This window comes from Semicossyphus pulcher, unplaced genomic scaffold (genome assembly GCF_022749685.1).
Source record: "Semicossyphus pulcher isolate SPU_LCO1_2020_fin unplaced genomic scaffold, fSemPul1.0.p SCAF_14, whole genome shotgun sequence".
Classification (NCBI taxonomy): domain Eukaryota; kingdom Metazoa; phylum Chordata; class Actinopteri; order Labriformes; family Labridae; genus Semicossyphus; species Semicossyphus pulcher.
The window spans coordinates 26,686,030-26,709,009 of record NW_027211648.1 but is presented as its reverse complement, the minus strand read 5'-3'; the positions used below and the strand labels follow the sequence as shown (position 1 = coordinate 26,709,009).

Genomic DNA, 22,980 nt, shown 5'->3' with positions numbered 1-22,980 from the left:
CTGATGAACTACCATTATATCTCAGACACACAAAGTTGTCGCTGGCATATTGGGTTAAGTTAAAGGGAGCTGGAGAGTGTAGCGGATGATCCGATGATGAAGAATTAAAATCATTAACTCCTTAACAAAAGCGGAATCTCTTTCTTCCTGTTCACATGACCTCTGGGTCAATAACGACAAGTGAAGCCAGCTAATTTATGGCTCTTGGAGGAGGACGACTTTCCTTGATTTCTGGCTAACATCAAAAGACTCACTCGAGCAACAAGATGGAGATATCCAAAAACTGTATGAAAATAAAGAACTTTATGATTAAAATGTACATTTACTAATATGTTATGTGTAATAACCAACTGTAGTTACTGGACTGATGCTTAATGTTGATTGTTGATTCTAAATGTACAGAGAGGATGAGTGTTATCTGCCCACTCTCCCTCTCATCCCCCCTTGGCCTACAGATACTACAGTTCTGTGACTCTCTGGATTTCAGTTGTTCAAGAAACAGACAATTCCTAAACCTATAGGCCGAACCCTTAATTAATACGTATTCTATTACCTCAATTATTTTACATTATCGTGTTAGACTTATATTTCTGTAACATGTTTCCTAAAGTCTCTGATAGGAATGCATGTGCACATTAGTGCTTAAGCCTAGGGAGGATGTTTGAGCAGACGTCCTGACACCTCCTCATGGGCTTTGCACTCAAAGTCATAAAGATGACAAAAGTGATGCTTCCCAGTGATATCCCAGGTCCCCAGACACCTCAGGAAATGACCTTTCAGAAGACAAAGGGGTTAAACAGCAACAACCCTTATACCTCTCTAATGGGCCATGGACCCCCTAACAAGGGATTAACAAATAAACACTTTCTTATGGACTGAACAACGCTCAGACAAAACAAAGGGAATCAACAAGAACTGGTTGATAAGGACACTAATGGACAATGGTTGCCTTTCCTGTGTTTTGTATATTGTGTGAATTTATCTGCCTGCAAGATCTCTCTGAGCACCTCTGCACGCCACAGGACACAGACACGTTCCTGTGGTAGAGGGAGCATTGATAAGACTACTCAAGTTATTTCACTCACTTGGTGTACAAAGGGTATACAGATGCATATAGATGAAATGTATGTGTACAGGTATACATATTTGTCTTAACAACTGAGGTCATCATCGATGTGGTTGTTGAAATCGTTTAATACTTTTATTTCAATTGATGAAGTTTTATTCGGTGAGTGATATTAAGTATTTGGTCTTATTTCAAAGGAGAGAGAGCAAAACTTTCAAATATGGTAGAATTAAAAAGGTGAAGCGAATTAATATTAAGTTTGTTAAAGAAGTTTAACTGAAAGAATCAACAGATGGTTTATGATGGGGAGTGGTCAGCAGCTCCCGCCAATGCAAAACACCCCTATCACAAAGGATAATACCCAAGGAGAAGGGATAAGACTTGTCTTCTGCTGTGGCTCTTCTGCTGAGACCCCAGGACTGATGTACTGATGTGATTCTCCCTCTCTCTGGCCTAATGGCCGAAGGCCGGAGAGAGGGGGGTAAAGCCTGCCGTCTGGCCGCCCAAGGCCCGCTGCAGAGTTCTAGCCACACCGAGCATGTTGGAAGGGACATCCAACCAACCTGTGAAGAAAACTTCTGATTTCGCAAACAATTAGAACTTTGAGTCCTGCCAGCCAGGATCCCTTATTGCTGCTTGTGCTCTTCACCTCTGGTTCTCACCTTGATGCTGCCCTGCGGAATGCTGGGCCAGAAAACGTCGCCTGCTGTGACTCCTGAATCCTGAATCCTAAGTTGCACTGAACTTGCCTGAGAGCCAAATCTTGCGACTATTGAGTAAAAGCTTTTGAATGAAGATGACGTTAGAGACAAAGACTTTAAATGGAAGAGACTTTGAATAAGGCAAAGCTGCCATTATGACCCCCCTCAGCCGAAGGACATGAAGAGATGCTCCAGCTGCTGCTGAGAGAGATGGAGAGACACAGACTCAAAGCCTGCAGTCTGCAACGTGGGACCCAAAATGCTGAGGCCGCCAGGAAGAACTTCTGCTGCTGCCACTCTGATCATCGTCAGGTGAACAATACTATTTCAAGTGTTAAGAGTTGATGTCAGACAACTGATGCTAAATTACCAATTGAGAAATTAATCAAGAGATTTAATAAGCATCAGACCTAAACTAGGATCCTTAATCAAAATTATAGTTAAACCTAATATTAAATTGCTTCACAGTCTTCCATGATGCTCCTCAAACTCTGCCGAATGGTGTTTTAAACATTCAATCAGTTGATAAACCTCCAAAGATACGGTCACTGATTTGACTTGACTTAATGTCAATCCTATTTAGAGATTGTTAATTGTGCAACCTATTCATTGTGCTCACTCATTTATTCCTCATTCATTTATGTATTTTCTATTTAGTAGTTTAGTCATGTAGTTAGTAGTTTAATAAATATCTCATTTATAAAGACCTTGATTCTGTGATTTGTGTGTGTATGAAATGGTAAAGTCACTGTACACCATGGCCAAGAACCTCGTAGCAACCCTGAGATCACAAGCCTAAATTAATTAATAACTAATTATAAGTTTTCCCTGTTTTGTCAAAATTGGGTGGCGTCCAACACTGAATTTAAGGTAAACCTAAATTCTGTTATTTAGTAATGAACTAATCGTTTCTAGGAGCCGAAGATGAGTGCCCTCACTCTCCTTCAGCTTTTACACCGATGTCTGTAATAACGATGCAAAACTTTGAGTTATGGATTATTGTTACATAATTTGATATTAATTAGTTATTAATTATTAGTCCTTTGAGCCGCTACACTGCTTATAAACCCTGAGCACACACTGTTAAAGCCATACCACCGATCACAGATGAAGGAAATACAGTGTGTTTCTATATAACAGAGAGGCATACTAAGAGGTGCATAAAGGGAAATTAGCGTTTGCTTTGTAATAATCATATTCTGTTTCTAGCTTTTGTTTTATTTGAAGTGAGCAGAATCAGCTGTCACAAATGTCACACTAAATGGGAATCGCATCACAGAAAGACAGAAAAACAGACATGGAATAATGTAAATCAGTTCATCAGAACTTTACTGCACAATGTTCAACATTTACATGTTTGGATGGGTGGGGAAAAGGGTGAAGGGAGGGGGTAAGGGGTAAGGGGGGTAGGATAGGAGGGTAAGGGGTAAGGGGGGTAGGATAGGAGGGTGAGGGGTAAGGGGGGGTAGGATAGGAAGGGAGGGGAGGGGGAGTGGGTTCAGGTAGGGGAAGGGGGGAGGGGTTGGAAGGAGGTTTAGCCGTGGCTACCCTCTTTTCTTTTTCTTCCTCTCTTCTTCCTCGCCTTCCTCTCTTTTTTCTCGTTCATTTCTTTGTCCTCACTCGTCTTTGTCTCCTTCTCCTCCTTTTGATTTCCAACGAGCTCCGTCTTTTCTTTGGGCTCCATGTTTAACTTTTCTTCCTTCATCTTGTCTTTCTCATGCTTTTCCATCTCTTCTTTGCCCTCTTCTTTCATCTCTTCTTTGTCCTCCTTTTCCATCTTTTCATTCCCTTCTTTCCTCTCCTCGTCTTCCTCGTCTGTCATCCTTTCTTTCTCCTCCTCTTGCTTCTCATTCTGGAGAGTTTCCTTCTCCACCTGCTCTTCTTTGGCTTCTTCAGGCTGCTGCTCGTTAATGTTGACGACGAGCTTCTGCAAAAAGAGAACCCGTTTATTTTTCTGCACATACAAAAGCTTACACTGAATCAATCTGCAACATGTATTACGATCCAACAAGTCATTATTGTGAGGTAAACCCTGTGATGAGGTAGCGTACCTGCAGCTGGTTGGTCTTGTCAATGAGGCTCTGCTCCAGAGCCTCACATCTTGCCTTCCACTGCTCCTCTTTCCTCTGCAGCTCTTCCTCCTTTCGGGCGAGCAGGTGCAGGACGTCGATGTGGGCCTTGGTTCTGTCTCGCCTCTTTTTGTTGACCCTTTTTAGGAGGCCATCTTTCATTTTGACCTCCTCCTTGAGCTGGCTCACTTCCTCCTGCTTGTGTTCAAGCAGACCAATCTTCTCATTCAGAGTTTTGTTCTGCTCTTTCAGAGACTGTATCTCGGTTATTGCAGAGAACAAGGCTTCCCTCAGTCCCTGAACAACTGAGTTTACAGAGAGCTGCTGAGGCTGCTGCGGCTGGGCGACAGCGGGTCTTATCTGGCCGTTAACGGCTGCACCAAAACACACTGGCCTAAATGCCTGAAAGAGAAACATACATGTGGTTGTTTGCTAAAAAATATGGTCTTATGTGTACTTATTCACACAAAAGAAGCTACAAGGACAGCACTCCTTGGACAGAGAGCAACACCGTAAACACATACTGATCTCCACACCACAGATGAAAACAAGTGTTTGCTGTATTTCTAATCATGTTACAAAATGACCACTGACATTCTGCAACATCTATCTTCCTGTTGCACAAGAGTTGTTTTGGTTTCAATAAATTATTAAAGTTTAGAAACTTAAAAACTGTATAAAATGAATCTTCTTTCAAGAAAAGCGTCAAAATCTGATGAAATAACAGCTCAAAGTAGCCTGGCTTTGACAGACAGGGCTAACAAATAACGAGATCTTACCCAGTTTGGATACATGTTGGCACAGTGAAGGTTTCAGAGAGGCAGCAAAGGTCACAGGAATATATGCACTACTTTACAGTAGAAGTCGAAGTTGAAACTGTGTTGTAGTCTCAGACTTGTAGAACTTTCTGATGAAGTTGTTGTTGAAGTTGATGAAATCAAAGTTGTAAAATACAATAAAGTTAAAGTTTTCAATAGTTTCTCTTTGTTCACAGAGAGAGCAGCTACTCGGTTCAGGTGGTTGAGTGCAAATGAGCAAATGTTCATGTTGATGTCACGGTTCCAGAGTTCTCATCGTGTGTTCCAGCTTCTCAAAATTCGAACAAAGCTGCTGATGGCATTTTTCAAATCGGTTGTTAGCTTTCAAAATACATGCAGTTATGTTTAAAGGGATATAATCATGTAATGTTTTCTTAGGGTGCAGAAAACAGAAAAAGTAGTTTATAGTGGTCACATGAAGTGAACAGACTTTGGCTCTGATGATGAAACAATGTCTTACTGCTTATAAACCCTGAGCACACACTGTTAAAGCCATACCACCGATCACAGATGAAGGAAATACAGTGTGTTTCTATATAACAGAGAGGCATACTAAGAGGTGCATAAAGGGAAATTAGCGTTTGCTTTGTAATAATCATATTCTGTTTCTAGCTTTTGTTTTATTTGAAGTGAGCAGAATCAGCTGTCACAAATGTCACACTAAATGGGAATCTCTATAGTCAAAGGACACATCGTCTGGGAACCACCTCAGACACTCTCCCTCACTCCCCTCTTTTAAAACTGCACTCAAAACCCGGTTTACACGCGGTTAACACATTTGTTTTACCTTGAAATATGGCCTGATGTACGTCTGGGATCCATTGTCTTTTCAGTTGCGACATTATCAAGAACAATTTATCCGATTACATTTATACGATTTGTAGATGAAAGCGATACAACCAGATATATGACATTAACCTTTTCATAACAGCACCTGAGCCTCGCTGCTGTGTGAATATGGTGAAATGTTTTCGTAGGATTTAGTGATAAACCGAAGTATTGGACAAATAAAAATTGACAGGTGTTGGTGCAGGATGAACAGAAAGGACTCAATCTGGCCTTACAATGAATCCTGAGGGAACCATGAAAGTATTTACCAATTTCCATCGCGACCCAGTTTATAGTTGTTAAAACATTTGAAATAAAAACCCTTAAATATCTGAAAAAAATCAAATCCTAATTGTAGTTTTATCTCATATTAACCAGTTCTCTAGGTTATCCTTGTAATGGTAGAATCCATGATAGCTTATTGCCCACAGGCACCTGAGCCGACACTTCTATTCTTCTCCCCTTTTTCAGGTCAAGGAAAACGTCCATCCAATTTCCTCTCCCCGAAAGAATGAACTCACCGCATCAGTTTTAGACTAGACGGCTTTGATTGCTTTCAGACTGTCAGAATAAATGAGATCTAAAGTTACAATCAATATTGAGGTTGCATATACAGCATGGAGGCAGAACATGTCAGGCAAATTTGAATGTCGTCAAATCCTTTTTTTTTCATACAAACCAAACACTGACTTCTGATCTAGCTAGCTCATACACAGAATATCAGTGAGGAACTGTATGTTTAAATAAAGCACAGAAAAGAGCATGTCAGCTTCCTCATTCTGCTTTTGTAACATCAGCATGTATGAAATTCCTGCCGTTTGACATAAAATACTCCGGACACTCAAAGCTGCCTATAGTACATGTCTTATGTTGCTGCAACATATTAGGAAGTACACTCATTTAATACAATCTGATAAGTATTGTCGCTCAAACCCAGGGGATCAGGTAAAGATTAACAACGTGGGCCATTCAAAGTTTAATCCAAAGGGGACTGGACTCAAGTTCAGTTCATGCTCTGGAGCAATATTCACACACCCAATTCAGCTGGTATTAAAATGTGTCTGTGTTCGTTATCAGGATAACAAACAATCTTATCTGACCTTTGTGTTTGCACAAGGGCGTAGAGGTGAGAAGATTGAGGCGAGGACATGCCCCAATATCAACATCAACCAATGGACTTTGGCCTGTTCCTCAGACAGTAGTTCATACACTTTACTGAGTTATGCAGTTACTTTTCTTTTTATGTCGTTACTCCAGAATATGCATGCACTCTCCCTTTCTAACCCCCTTTTGCTGTCTCTCTCCCAGATCCAGAGAAATTCAGTAGGTTCACATGCCATGTTGACAAAACCTTCCTCCTTGTGTTTACACGTATATTTTTAAGGTGTTTCCATCATTCTCACCGGGAACAGATCTCTTGAGGCAGGACATGACGTAAAAAGTACATTGCAGTCCCTGCGCATGGTGAACAGAAACTCCAAAATCTCTCCAATTCGCAGACATCTCTGCTGTTGACGTCTTGTAAATGATCCATCTTCTTCAACCTTGGATGTTTTTAATCTTCCTGTTGTGTCGCTCTTCTGGTTGCGCACCAATTTCACTAGGAGGCAGGAAAAAAATCTTGGTGAGGAGTGCAGTGTGTGTGTTAAAGGGGCTGAGCCAGACTCCCTCCTGATGTGGTCAGGCAGACCGGATCACACTCTGCGACACATTGACATATTGCATTAACATTTCTTTTTCCAGATGTTAGTCCAGACACAAACAAATTTTAATACCAGGTGTAACTGGGGTCATAGAGTCCAACAAACTTTTAAAAAAAGGTTCCCCTTTGTTTACACATTTGAATGGTACAATACTTTATAAATGGTCTTTAAGACTGCTTCATTTGGTGATCTGAATTATGAAATGTGCTTTATTAGGAGTAGCTATTGTACATTTTTTGTGCTCAGTGCAGCAGAAAGAAAAGCCACCATTTTAACTTGATGTGAAATAAAAGAAACGGTATACTAGCTTTTGATGCAGCTCAGTGTTTGTTCTGAAAGTAAGCATTGCAAACGTTTTGAATTTTCAGTGTGTCTGCCAGCTTATACAAGAAAAACAAATAAGTAAAGTGCATTGCTTGTGGATGGAGTCTCTTGTGTTCAGTATAAACACGCTGAAAAAAATACTGCTTTATCGTCATGTTATATCGTTGGGCGTAAGACTCATGAGACAGGGCACCAAAATACCCCTCAGGCCCAGCTGAGAGATGTGAAAAGTTTCTATAATTTGCTTCTTTTTTTACGCCGCTTATGAAAGCTACTTTTGCAGCTGTTGTCAGATTATCACTGAGACATTTGTCCACATAAGCAGATTTTCCACAGCGCTCCTGATTTGCAGGGAAGTACAATGAATGTTTTCAGCATCTGGGCAAATTTCGAATTGCCTCTCGCAGTTGGCAATTACCTCCTCAGGTCTGAATGCTGACAGGGCATTGTGCAGAGGCTGTATAAGAGGCAGACACTGTACACACAGCCTTGTATGTGAAATATGTTATTGGAGCATGTAGGGAATGTGATGGCTGATGAGCAGCTGTGGAGCTGAAGAGATAAACCTCATTATGACATTAAAATGCAGGTGTAAGGTGGAAAAGCAGCAAAGCATGTCAGAAACACGCGTGTGCTGCTCAGACGAGGGAGTTAGAGGGACGGTGTGGTAATTTACATGTCAGAGTCTCAGCAGTTACAGTGGCAGGTGGAGTTAATGTGACTCTTATCATGGCCGTATGAACCACATAATGCCACTTGGATGTCATCCAGCAACACGAAACAACTAAACATATCATCTGCCATTGACTTCTGTAATGACACTCATGAGTGTTTTCTGTTTCAGTGCCACTATGAAAAGATCAACATTGTTTATCAGTGCTTTCAAACCCTGACATATTACTGTTGCCTTTATCACAGCGTTAAGGTTTAGCGCAGCCTCTCCGAGATCCAATTTAGTATGACGTCATCTTTTATTTGCGATCAAAGCGATGCAAAGGTCTGGAACAAGGTGAGGTTTGATTAGGTTCAAGGAAAGGTTTTGGTGATGGTTAAAAAAAACAGTGTCGACAGTCTGTATAAAAAACAGGAATCACACAGCAGTTATGTTGAAGATGTAGCTGCATGGTCAGTGCTCCAAGTGAGTCTGTCCTCGAAGCTACAGAGAACCGACTCTTCTGCATCTTGTGCTTTGGTCCAACGTGACTTTTTCTTGCACACCTGCAAGTCCCATAGGCTGCTGGGCATTTAAATGAGAAAAAATACAATATACAAATAATTTATTAATCTGTTTGCGTCAGGAAATCAAACACTCTTCTGTTGATCACAACTGCAACTTAACATGTGAACTACACTGTGCATTTGGGTTATTAGCACTTATTATTTACTGTAGACATTAAGAATGCCAGGGATATGCACAGAAACTATGGGCATAATTCACTGAAGGATTGCGCTGCTTTTGCACCCGCTAAACCCGTCGAAAAGTCACAAAAAGGCTCCGCCTCGAAGCACACGCAGAGGGTTGAATGTACCCCAAAGTGCACTGCAGGGCAAACAGCGTCTCTGTGCTCCAGTGATGTTTGTGCATATTTAAATGAGTCATTATTCAGACATTCGGGGCAAATTTGGCCCCTTTTAAGCAAATGAGCCTCGTGGCAAAAAGCACCTAATTCACAAACACCAGCGCTAACAGCAGCGCACAGTTAGAGTGAAAATATTACTGTCTGCAGAGAGCTGGTGGGAACTGCAGCACAGTTAAAAGGGCTGTCACGCTCTGAGTTTCTAGTTTCATCAAAACAATTCCACCCTTTGTGTGACCAAAAGAAAAAGAATGTCTGTAAATACTGAGTGTAAATTATATTTTGTCACTATTATCATAATCACTAGATCAATCGGTGTCCGGTACTGTGCGAGGCTAAACCCCGGCACACGGTCACACTTGTCCACATGTGTGCAAACGGTCTGGAGTCATTATGCAGAACGGGGATTATTATATATAGATAAGCTGCAGTTGTGGGTTTGCTCAAAAATGAAGCTGCGTTAGAGTTTAACTAGTAAAACACCTGTTGAGTCTGGACTTTACAATAACCTGTGAAAAGAATCCCTCCCCCCTCCTCATCACCGATCTGTGGATGGAGTTGAGCTTCGTCAGTGTGGAGCTCAAAAAGTAAATGACAGCGCAGCTCTGCACAGAGAGTGGAGGCGCTGACAGCTTCCCTCCCAATCAGACACAAAACAAGAGCAAACTGCACAGACCTCCAAAACTTCATGGGTGTTTTTTCGTGCAGTTGGGACAAATTATGTGCAATTTTTTATGATGCCATCAGCGGCAGCAATCCATTCTTAGTGAATTCCCCCCCCCCCGAGTATAAAATTATAGAAAATATGGTAATGAAGGAAAAAGACTTCACGCTTAAAGCTGGCTTTTGAATGTATCCGCTAACATGGGCTGCAGTACAAGCTGTTGACATAACATTGACATATTCCAGTGGTTCCCAAACTTTTTCTGCAGGGCCCTCCTTTGGTAGATGAAAATATTTTCAAACCCGTCCTACCCCTCACCATACTCATCGACACATAAACATACATCCATATACACTAACACACGCTATCAGACACGTGCTGCTCCTCAATATCTTTTGACATGTCATAAATGCAGCTCACAGTGGTATTGTTGACAGAGGTATAGACTTAAGTTTGCTGACTGTTACTTCATCAATCACAGGTGAAGCCACTGAGGGTCGTATTAATGCTTCTGCTGTAGTGTGCAGCTTTTTACATGAAACAGGTGAGTTAAGCATTTGATGGCACAGATGCAACTTTAGTAAAGCCACTCTGTTTGACAGTTGAGAATAGGGCTGAAAGGTGCACATGTGCAACAGTCACATTGCAGGACTGAAACATGTAAAGCTGCTACTTTATTCCTGCTTGGTGCAAACTCGCCATTTTCTGTTTTTTCACAACTTATCTACAGGAAAAGTCTGATAACACATGAATGCAGCTCTTCACCCGAGCACACAGAGACCTGACCGCTGTGCAGCAGTCTGTGTGTCACCTGCCTGTAAACTGTAAACAAGCACATGACGCTGCTGCTACTGTCACACGCAATGTCGGCTGGATGATCGAAGGTTTCAGTTACGCCAGGTGAGTAGTGTATTCCTGTTATCAGTGGCACCTCGCCGCGGTGCTCGTTAACGCTGTGGCCACATAAATGGACTCTTCACGCAGCGGAGGTGCTGCAGAGCGTTTACTTTTAGCGCACACCGCGCAGTCCTTTCACAAAATTGGCCATACTCTGCTAGCAGTGCAGGACTGCGTGCATTGCTTTTATTGAGCCCCCCCAGTTTGGCAATCACTGACATATTCCTACCTGACAAAGTAGCAATTAGTAGGTTAGTAGCATTAGCAATCAGATTCCTATCACACATTAACAGACACACAGCATCATTAGCAAACGTTTAAAGTGACTTTTCTAATGACCTGAGGAATGTAAGTCCAATGTTTGTTCTCCTTTTAGCTCTTGTTTGGTCTCTACTGACTGATGAGAACATCTGTCTGTTAAGATGCTAGCAGCTTCACTGTGTTCACTGGCAAATCTCTAACTTTATCTCTTTGCACTTCGTGCCGGGCAGATAGATTACAGTCAGATGTCAGAACTTTGTTGTGAAAAATAATTGCCTGCTGCAGCTGGAAGTTCTTTTGATAAGAGTGAATTCAAAGCCTGAAATTGTACTGCTGTAAAACCAAAAAAATAAAGTAAAAGATGCTTGGAGGAGCTGAGAGGAACAGCAGAGACGTGGAATTGCTGTCTTAGTGTGCAATTTGGTTGCTTGTAGTGACAAATGCAATTTTCACTGCTTTAAATATTTAAATTAGTGTAGCTTCAGGGTGAGGGGAAATATCTGAAAGGAAAAAAAGGTGATCGTTGGTAAATACTTAAAAATGAACAGGTTTATGTCAGTTATATCGTTGATGTACCTGATTGGCCTAGAAATCTAGAGCCACTACATAATAACTAACTCTAGAGTTGAGATCATTTCCTGAATGTTTAAAAAAAAAGAATATTATCAACAATCCCAAATAATAGCTCTCTAGCCAACAGCTCGGGCAAAACAAAGACACTTACTAATCTCTTTAACACTGTTTCAACAGATATACAACTATCTCTCTATTGCACTGACAAGTTCAATGTGCAAACGTGTTACGTGTGACTGCTAGAGATTTTTCAGCCCATATTTCAGCACCATGGACAGAGAAGAGCTTCGTATTTAACAGCACATGGTTGAAACACTGGTGTCCTTTTCCACCAATCCTTTTCCCCAACCAGATGTTGTCTTGTTCTGGGTCACAGAGAGGTCTGAAGAAAAATCCCAGCATGCACTTGGAAAAATAACTTGAAAAGGGCCTAACAAAAGGAAAACAAATTCTCACCTTGAGGTTTTTTACAGTGTAGTGTAGAATATACTGTGGTGTAGAGTTTTTACAGTGTAGTGTACCTGACCCGTATGTTTCAGGATGGTCTGGGGGGGGAAAAAAGAAATCCAACAACAGCAGGCTTGTTGTTCAGAATAGAAAAACGTATTAGACGAACAAAAAAAAAAGTTGAAATGATGATTGGAGCATTTAGCATCATGCTTTCCCCTCCCCCCTCTTTATGGAGCCTGTGTGCCACTTTTTATTCTCTACCTTTCCTCCTTCCTCCTCAGCCTTCTCTTCTCTTCAGCTTCTTTTTCACTCTTTCCACGGTGCCTTGTGATCAGTCGAGAGACCTGCCAACAACATTGTCCTGACAACAACAGTGAAGGTGGGCTGTCCCTCATTACTCTGCATCTGGTGGCACTTGGTGAACTCAGTGCCGAGCACGGGATGACCCATATTCCTGTCCTGTTATCTCTGATTGCTGCACAGTGGCAGAGGCCTGATTAAGTGTTTTCAGCCACCGCGCCACGCTTGAAGTGTGGTGGGAAAAAGTGAAGGCGAACATTTGACTTTCAAATGAGTCTGGCAGAGCTAAACTTGGAAACCACATACAGAGGGACTATTCTTGAACATTGGAAACAGAAGAGATGGAGAGGTTGAAAGGAGCGACAGAGATGTGAAACAAGAGAACAACCACGAGTGAGTGCTGTGCACTGTCTCCGGAAACTTTCCTGTGTGAGTAAACACACAAGTAGAAGTCTCGCTCTGTCAAATAAAGTTATAGCAGGAAGAAATAAGCGAGCGCTGTATCTGTTTTAATCTAATGTGTGTCATTGAGTGTTCTGCCAAGGCGCTGTGCTATTTACGGTCACCGTTGAGAGGAATAGTTAATTATCATGCAGGAAAGTGTGACAGCATTCAGCATGTCACAGTCAAAAAGACAGTGTGTGTGAACATATGCTGGGAAATGAAAGAGTTGAACACGCAGACAAAAGTCAGACTTTGTCGAGTGTTCTCCCGCTCTGTTTGGTTTCGCTAAATTAGCCTGAGTGTTGGCACACCATGAGAACCTGTAATGAGTGAGAGCTCAACAACAGGCAATCATCGGATCCCATTTTAAGACATTCAGGGGGAGAAACATTCATACGGTGTGGTTGATTAATGTGTCACACTGTTAGATGAAGAGCAACGTTTTCAAAAGGTTTCAAGTGCTGTGTGCACAAGGATATCACACAAGATTAACCTGAGTGGTACACAGGCCACAGCTACAAGCGGATAAATATATCCTTCACCGCTTATATCATTTGATTCAAAGAAGAACTGTGTTCAGTATCCAGCTTCTTGTTATGCAACCGTCACTGCAGGTGATGGCCTTGTATCAGACTGTTAATGAAAGTGAAAATGGAATATATTTGTCCTTTGCCACCTGTCAGTGAATATGTGAAATATTTATCGCTTTAGCACATCATAGAGTCCTTCAACGTTTCTTTCTCACACCAGAATCCAATTTGCAGATTTTCAGGTGACAAGTTGACAAAACAAACACAACCACAGCAACATTGTTGTGAAGTGCGAACACAGACGATCTGACACATTTTTATATTTACTAATATTATCTTCCTGAAACTGTCACTTCACTTTGCTTCTCCCGGCCCAGGAAATCTGTTCATCTTGGATCAATCAGAAGCAGGAAGTCAGAATGTGCAGGTGTGGTTGTCTGTTGCCCATTTCCATTTTGAATGCAACCTGTTAATATCCATGAGCTGATTTTAGCTTTCTCTAAACATAGGAACTTCATTTGCAATGGACATAAACCAGAATCTGCTTTATTCAGCAGGTATGTGTGCATATATAAGGCATTTGACTCTGGTTTAACTTGCTGTCCACATACATCCATAGAAGTGGACATATAATGCGAGGGGGACCAGGGCATCAGCAAGAGGTGATTGTTCAGCTATCAGCATTTTCTGCGAGAGCAACAGAAAGGTGGTACTTAATTCTGCACAAGCTTAAGTATTTTTAAAACAAAGCTTAAAATATGGCTGAGGGCAAACCAGTCATGTGATCACTGATTTCAACCTTTGTACGGAACCGTCCTCCAACATGGAGAGAAGGAAAGGTAGTTTTGCGATGTATGATGTTACTATGTGATACACTGTTTGTGAAATGTGTTCATATGTGTTGTTTTTAATTGTTTGTATTGTAATGTGTGTTTTTAGATCTTCCTGCCCACAGATGTAAATTAGCCATATAGCTAACTCTGGCCCAACAGTTGTGCTGTGCACAGCCCCCGTCGAATAAACTAATAAACTAAACTACACTCAAGACAAGGACAACAAGCTTTAGCTAATCCTCAGATTTTTAAGAAATCCATTACTTGTGTAACTAATAAATGATTTAATAAATTTCAGTAACAGATCAATGAATAAATGGCATGATCAAATAAATAGCTTAGTGGTGATGGAAACAGCAAAACGATCAAAGGAACTTTGATCGTTTCAAACATTAATAAATATACAACGTCTGGCTACTCAATACAGTCTCAGAGCAGACCATCATCATAGCTGCGTCTGTGCCAAGATAATACAGATACAATTCACTGTCATACTCTTTGAACAGGTTATACAAATTGGTCAATAATATCATTATTAGACGGGCTGCTAACACCTTGTCTTTTCTCTTTACAAAGACCGGATACTACAGGTAAGAGTGCTGGATCTTGGGTGAAAAAAAGTGACTTGACTTGGGACTTGACTTGCCTTAACTAAGGACTCGACTTGACTTGACTTGACATAATCTGTGACTTGACTTGACTTGCCCAAGAAAAAATGACTCCAGACTTGGACCAAATGACTTGAGACTTACTTGGGACTTGAGCAAAGATGACTTGGTCACAACACTACAAGTAAGTTACATAAATGGGGCAACGCTGCTACTTCAGGCAGGCAACTCGAGCTGCATTGATTTCACACATGGCATTCTTCATTCTCCACAATCGCCTGAAAAACACTTCCTCCCAACGCGGCGGTCTATTTAAGCTGCAAGATATCCGTTCTCTCCCTCCGATCATTGCCCCCGCTGCCCTGCACCAGTACTGCACTCATACTTTCAGCCCGACCACCACCCCAGCATCCACCTGCAGGCTCCAGCTAGGGGGGTTTAAGATATTATCTCATCACTCATATTTCTGCATGTAAAATAAATATGTGAGGAGTGTTGAGGTCGGAGCCGAGACGCCAGACAAACGTGACTAAAGTATGTTTTATACATATCATTTTGACATATGTATCTACGCTACTAAACTGTTATAAAATAATGTATGTACGTTATGTTCTCAAAAGAAGTTACCATTGTCTAATGTCTGTTGTCTATGTCTGTTGCACATCAAAACTCTAAGCTACAAGATAGCAGCCAAAATGACACTAGAGGGATGCCTATGGTGTCTTATTTTGAGGTGGCCCAAGCTGCCGTATTTGACAAGTTAGGAGTGAGGACAGGCTGTTCATTTGGCCATCCATCAGAGTTAAAAATATGCAGCTTAATGTTATTAAGCTAGATACATTTTGCAGATTGCTGACCCCAATGCCATCTCTCTGTAGGCTGAGGGTTACAGACGACAAGCTTGTAAGTCATGTCTCCCAAGTGTTTAATGCTTCTTCTACAAAATTTACGATAAGCACACATTTTGCCTTTGATGTTTAAGGGATGAAGAATATAAATGGAAGAAGGATGTGATGCAGCGAGACTCTTTCGCTGCCACTCTCCTACATCTATATGACCAAGGAGGAGGAGGAGGAAGGGTCCTAGAATGTGCAATCTGATACTGAGGGTAATCCTCCAGGTAAACGTTAACTGAAATGGTCATATGAAGATAGGCTATTAGGGCTCAACGCCTGACTGCTCTGCAGCTTTAACGGATGCCTGTGAGCTGCCGAAGAGCTAAAAATAACAGTAAAACCTCTGTTGTACCCGCCATCCACACATGAGAGGTATGGCAGCTGATAATGAACTCATAAGTAACAGAAATGGAATATTATTATAAATTGTAAGTCTGAATCTGCAGTGCCAAGCGATGGCAGCTCGAATAATAATTTGCATATCATCCAAACGTCAGGTGCACTTGTTAATTGTGACTATTATCTGCCTTTTTGAGCTTTCACAGCACAAATGGCCACACAGATGAAATGTGTGGATGCTCACTGTGATGTCAAAGATAACTGAGCATATTTATACGTCCTCTTTTACATCCTGACTACACTGAGATTGTCCTGCTCCCCGGTGACTGTGTTCTACATTTACGGGATATTTTGCCAGTGATCAGACTGCATGTAGTGAAATTGCAGAGCGATATTTACTATCTCTGTTTGAGTGATTGTTTTCCATCTATTTTGTTTTGATGTGTCAGATTCTCTCCTCTCTTCTGTTCCGTCCCTGACGCATTTATGAATTGACAGATTCATTTTTCACTCTACCAGCAGCATGTGGCCGCTAATGTTCCAACCTGACAAATGTAAATTGTGTGCTGCTTTTCCAAGATTTAAATGAAAACAGCTTTCAGTCATGTATTCCTGATGAGAAACTGCCGAATCATGCAGGGATACAACTCGCATTATAAATGCCTAAGCTACAATACTGTGGTATGTTTAATACAGCAACGCCTCACTCTATTAAGCTGTTTGAGGCCTCATAGAAACCTCATCCCCCTTTTTGAATTACACCAGAAATAGGAAACACACTCAAGGACAAATGGGCCACGTTCCCCTGGCCTCATCAGAGAGGGAAAATAAAATGCTGTTTTTCTTTTGTTTTCCAGATGCAGTCTTGAATGGGGCCCTTTAATCTGATATCTGCTGCTTTGACCCTCATCACCGTACCTGGTTGACAAGCTCTTAAACTTGAGTCATTACAACAGTTCTCCATGTCAGATGAACTCCACAGAAATGGCACAGGGAGGTGATTTGGTGCTTGCAAACAGACCAAGAAGTGTTATGACTGAGGCACTAGAGATAGAGAGCACACTCAAATCAGCGACCAGCAACCCGGGCGGAAAAAAGGGGCCAATTTCTTCCGAGGGTGCTTGGCTCCTTTTCCAAGTGTCAGGCGTGGAGATGAGACAACTCCAGGTCTGCCTGAGATCTGCGATGAGCCGGGATGTGAGAAAGGGGAAAACAGTAAACAATACGGGAGGAAAAAATGTTCCGGGTCCTTGGCACAGTAAGTGGTTGTCAAGGCAACACCCAATGAAATTCAAGGCGAACCACTAGCAGCTCTGACACGCTCTGTTTTGCTTCATTCCAGATTGATGCATGCAGTTTGTGTTCATATGATTCTTGTGATTTTGGCAGTTAGCAGGATAGAAAAACAAGTTAACTGCAAGAGACTGTTCTATTATAGAGTCATACAAACACCAAATATGGACAGGAGCAAGGCAGCAATGAGAACACAATATTATACGTCACATAAGAGGGAGAAATAATGGGTCTCATTCATGAAATGTGAGCAGAACGAATTTGTGTGTAAACTGTTTGCAGACGGAAATTTACGTGCATCTCCACATTCATCAATATTTTAGTAGCTCCGATCTTTTCGTAGCTACTAACAAAATCTACACATGCTGCTGACCACGCGTAGTGCTTGTGTAAATTTAAGAATGCACATAAATGATGCTTTTTCTTTTTTTTTTTTTTAAATTCATACTGCGCTCCGTTATGTACACAATACGCAGATGCCTTTGAAACACGTGATAAAGCCTAAACATGACAAACGATTAAAATATAACACATTTAGAAAATTATTTGAGACAACACGTTTGTTTTTTGTTTTTTTGTTTTTTTGTGTGGCTCTTTGATCATTTGAAAGAAACCTTTAATAAATCTGATTTGAAAAATGTTTCATTTACGTTGGCTGCAGACTGACTTATTTGGAGCTGTATAAAACAGAGCTTTAGGCTATTAAGATTCAAATCATTTGAAGATGATGCATACAAAACTGCTGTGGGCTATAAGTTATCCGTATCCTTTGTTAAAATAAATGTTAAATAGCTCTACACTCGACAGCCATCACTGATTCAGATTTGATCCATTACGCACAATATAACATTTCTGGTTTCCCGTTTCCACTTCATTCAATCCGGAGAGAAAACCCCACAAATGAATCTTCTGTTTGTTTGGTGGGACTGTTCGACCTAGGTTAAACTATACTGACCACTAAGCTATCAGTGATGGTTTAATGTATTATAATACAACACTTATCACCTTACCATCTGGGTTTGATGTTGACTCCAGTGGAGGCATGTCGCTGTCTCCGTCAGGTATCATTCCTGACAGAGAGGTCTCCCCAATTATGCCAGCGAAGCGCTCGTCTGCAGTTGATAGTTGTGACTGTGAGCCTCCTCCTCCTGTGGCTGATGTATTTTTTTTTATGTGCGCTTATGCGTTTCTTTGCCTCCAGTTTCATGTCAAACCATTTACGCTTCACCTCGGACACGGTTCTTTGGACTACAGAGACAACATTACCGGCATCTGTCACCTCCCTCCAGGCCTTCGCTTTGCCTGTCCCTGTCACACCACTGCTAACAGATGAAAATAAAATGTGTTTTCATAAATCCACTTCACCCAAAATTATTTCTATCTCCGCTTCAGAAAAATTCTTTATTCTTTCTCTCTCTTTCTTTGTTTGCGTCCTGACTGACAGGTTGACTGTATGCATCTACACCTCCTTATATGGTGGTCATTGGCAATTCATGGGCGGGGATTTATGCTAATAGCTGATTACCGGGAGCGCGCTGTCACTTTACGATGGATTGGCATTCATGATCATACACAAGTGTTTACGATCAGATCTGAGTTTCCCGCGGTGTTCATGAATCCGGAGTAGGTTTTTAGTAGCGTAGGCTTTTATGTGCAAATCTACGCACACATTTACTAACGTTGAAAGGACTTGATGTGTTTCTGTTATTCTGGTTCCAGTAGCTTGATCTCACCCGGAGTGTCAAGGAATTTGTCCTCAGTGTTTCAGAGCATTAAGCCAGCCTCAGACCCACTGCGCTAACCTGTTAGCTTAGCTACCTAACCCGTAACCATACCTCCAGGAGGTAAAAAAAATTAGCACTGTCATCATTTCAATATAAATAAACATTCTGAACTTACAAACCAGGGGTCCATTTCACAAAGCTAGTTCAACAAACTCTGAGTCTAACCCTGAACTCTGAGTTGATCCACTCTGAGATAAGAAACTCTGAGTTTTCGGTTCCAGAACAGCTGATCAGAGTTAGTTCAATCAATGCGGAGTAGGTTCAGCCAGAGTTAAGTACGTGCACGCTGACTATAAAAAGCCAGCATTAATGGAGCCCCAATACCACGATTCACCATGGCAACGGTACACAAAAAGAGGTCCACCTACGTCACACCAGTGGACCTCGAAATCCTCATGCCGACGTTCAGCGAATACGAGCATGTTTATGGAAAAATAAAGTAACATGGTTGCAGCAGCAAAAGAGAGAGAAGCGGCGTGGGAAGAAACTGCTGCTCGAGTAAATTTGCAAGTTTGAACTGGTCTATTTATTTAATACTTAATCACGACCGGAAGCTAAAATTTATATGAATTTAGGAGCAATCCAGCGGGAGAAAAAAACGTACATGGAAGCAGTTAAAAATAAAATACCAGAACGTCATTCGAAGGTGCGGCTCAGGCAGAACAGGCTCATGGCTGAACCTCACTTCAATCATATTTTAAATATTAAACTAATGAAACATAATTCAGTGGCTGATTTATTGTGCATTAGCTTTATCCCTAACATGATGCTGACTTCACATACATTATAATTCATGTTGATTAAACTGAATGTGTTAGTTTAAAAATAAATCCAATAACTTACAACGTCTTATTTGAGTGCTCTTGGCAGTAGTGGTGGAAAAGTCAAAAAATGATGACTTTGACACAGATTTGTCTTTTGATTTTTTTTATCATAAATATAAAAGACTTTTGCAAAGCGGTCAGAGCAGCACAGAGACTCAAAGTTTTTTTTTAAATTTGTAACCGCTCAAACACGCATGAGACGGGCTGAATGAATGAGGAAGTCGAATGAGGGTTTTATATTCTAGAGGGAGGAGACGGAGCGAAACTCTGAGTTTCCGGAAGAAAACCTGCTCACGACCAGGTTAGGTTCATAGAGTCTGTTACTACGGTAACTGACCGAGAGCTTAAGTTACCTCTCTCTGTGAAACAGGCTAGAGTTACCCCTCTTTCTCTGGTTTGAGTTACCTCCCTTTGTGAAACGGAAAACTCAGAGTTTCCCTCATTTCAGGGTTAACAGACTCAGAGTTTTCAATAAACCTGCTTTGTGAAACGGACCCCAGATAATGACATTGATTATTACCAAAATTCAATGTGTTTAATTCCCTCCCTTAGAAGGTGGTGCCTCTTTCTTAATAAGTGCAAATAATATGTTTTATTTTCATGAATAGTTACTTGTGCTACATGAGAAAAGATGAGATTTGATTCTTCTAGAGTCTCTACTGAAGTCTTGCAAATCTCCCAGTATTCATGACTCTGGTGTGAGTGGAACGTCAATATTGATGTAAGTTGTCGTTTGCTTTGTAACACCATCCCAAAGATCTTTAACTCTTTGCACTCCCACAGCAGAACATGCAGAGTTCCTTCAGTAGCACCACATTTAACACATTTACCATCATCTCTTACGCCCATTTTGCACCACTGTGAAGGAATGTAATAATATCTGTTTAGTATTTTAAGTTGCATTTGTTTGTTTTCAGTACAGCGAGTATTTTTCCATTCATCATTCCATGAATTATCAGCTTCAAGTCTTTCATCCAGTTCAGTGCACGGTTCTTAAATTGATCACCTATGCCTTCTTTTAATGTTGTGTGAAAGATTTCAACTCTATTCTGAACACGTCTTTCTGAGGCAGCTGTGTTTTTAAGATGTTCACTGTCATTCAAGTCGGTTTTGTAAGAGTTCCTTTGAAGTGTGTTCATGAAACATCATCGACTCACCATATTTCCTGTAAATGGAGAGGGGAGGAGCAACCTGATCACGGGATACAGGCTCATTAGAGCAGGGCGGTGAAAGTGTTCTGTCACTTCAGACTCCATTCTGAGTCGAGGGCGCAGAAGGAGGCGAAAATGAAGGCTGAGGCAGAGTGAGTGTTAATAAACATTTGTATCATTTACCTGGTAAAGTCTCTGAGTCACTTTTCCACCTGTGGACTGTAGAGGAAAGAAAAGTTAGAGCAAACTCAACAGCAGGCGGAGCGCTCATTGGTTTTATTAAACTGTATACTGTGTGTGAGTGTGTGTGTGTGTGTGTGTGTGTGTGTGTGTGTGTGTGTGTGTGCGCGCGTTACTTCCTGTTCTCTCGTTCTAGCGTGTGACTCTTGCACAGACGTGTTTTTCTCAATAAGATGAGTGTTTTCATGGAGGAAGAGGAGGACAGAGCAGAGTCTGGAGTTTCCAGCTGTCTGTCTCTGAAGAGTGAACGGTCCAAGGTGAACCTCCGTCCTTCAGTAATGAACCTGGACCCTCAGACACAAAGTAAGAGACTGTTGTTACTGTAAACTGACCTGACAGATGATGTTTCATTGAGGATGAATACTAAATGTTTTGCTAATAGATTTATATTCATGGTGCAGAGTTATTATTGCAGAAACTGTTTCAAACTAAGGTGGATATATTCTGAGTTTTATATCCACAAACTTCTGATGTTTTTTCTGCATGAAAACACTTGAAACCTCCATTTCACAATTTACACCTCCAGAAAATATAGGATTCATTACTATTCAAAATCTGCTTCAAATGTTTCATTCATTTTTCATGTCTTTACTCAGAATACTGTGTTGGTTTGGCTCTTTCTCAGATGAGCCATCTCAGATCAGTTCATGTAATAATTGTACAACATGTGCACAGAAAACCTTTGCTCACTTTGACTGACAGTCTTTATGGTTTGTCTTTGCTCTTTGTACTTTGTTTCCTGAATTATGGCTTCATGGATTTATGATTTAATCTCTAACTTTTTATAATGTCCATGCATTTACAGCTTCTGTTTTAAAACACAAGGGATGTGCAATATTAAACATATCTTATCAATATTTTATTTTTCTGGTTTGTTGTTTTGTCTTTAGTGTACGACTGTTGGTTACATGTAGTTTAAAGTTGTTTGCAGCTGTGTCTGTGTGCAGCTCTGTTACCCAGGGTGAACTTCCCTCTGGGACAGTTGACTTGTCTCATTGACTTGTCTTATTTTTAACTCACTGCTTGTGTAAAACATGGTGAAGAAATGTTATCAGGACACTAAATGGCTGCTGTCAGTCGCCATCTGGAGGAAAGATGTACTCTAACTAGTGGACAGAGTAAACTGTTATCTACTGCTGAGGTGAAACAATTATTATAACTGTTGTTACTGTTATAAAACAAAACATTTATATGATTCATTTCAGTTCATTTGTTCCTCTTAGTATCAGTGACAGCTGTCAGTCACCTTAAACAGCTGTCAACTAATCTAAGAACAATAATACAAACCTTTCAATCTCCTATTTATCAACAGCAGCAGTAGAATTTAACCCTCCTATTGTCCTTGGGGTCAATTTGACCCCATTCAATGTTTATCATTCAAAAAATAATAGTAAAGTTTTTTGCTTCATATTTCATGACTTTTCCTAATTTGATGGGGACAACTGATTATGCATAAAATTATCATGATGATATTTTTTCAATGTGCTGAACACATATTGCACGCATTGGTGTTCCTCTGGGGTCAATTTGACCCCAAGCTGTTTTAGCTGTGTAAAACTTGTCTGTCTGTGTGTGTGACCTAACATCCCCACACCTGCAGATGCAGAGTTGATACTTTTGAGTTGATACATAACAGGGGGGTGGGGAAAACAACTACTCCCACCAGAACTTTGGTACTTCTCGTGGTGTGGGCATGTGGGAAACAACTTGACTTGTGAGCTCCTGCCAGAATGAGGAAGCCATTGTAGGCTTGCGAGTTGATCACATCCAAGTCTTTCCAACTACACATCCCCCTCTAAAATTATCC

The 22,980-nt window shown here is 41.0% G+C and overlaps 1 pseudogene; it reads left to right on the top strand.

Annotated features, from left to right (window-relative positions):
• Positions 1-21,346: 21,346 nt before the first annotated feature.
• Positions 21,347-22,980, top strand: part of LOC138590759 (NACHT, LRR and PYD domains-containing protein 12-like) — a 152,469-nt pseudogene continuing 150,835 nt past the window's right edge.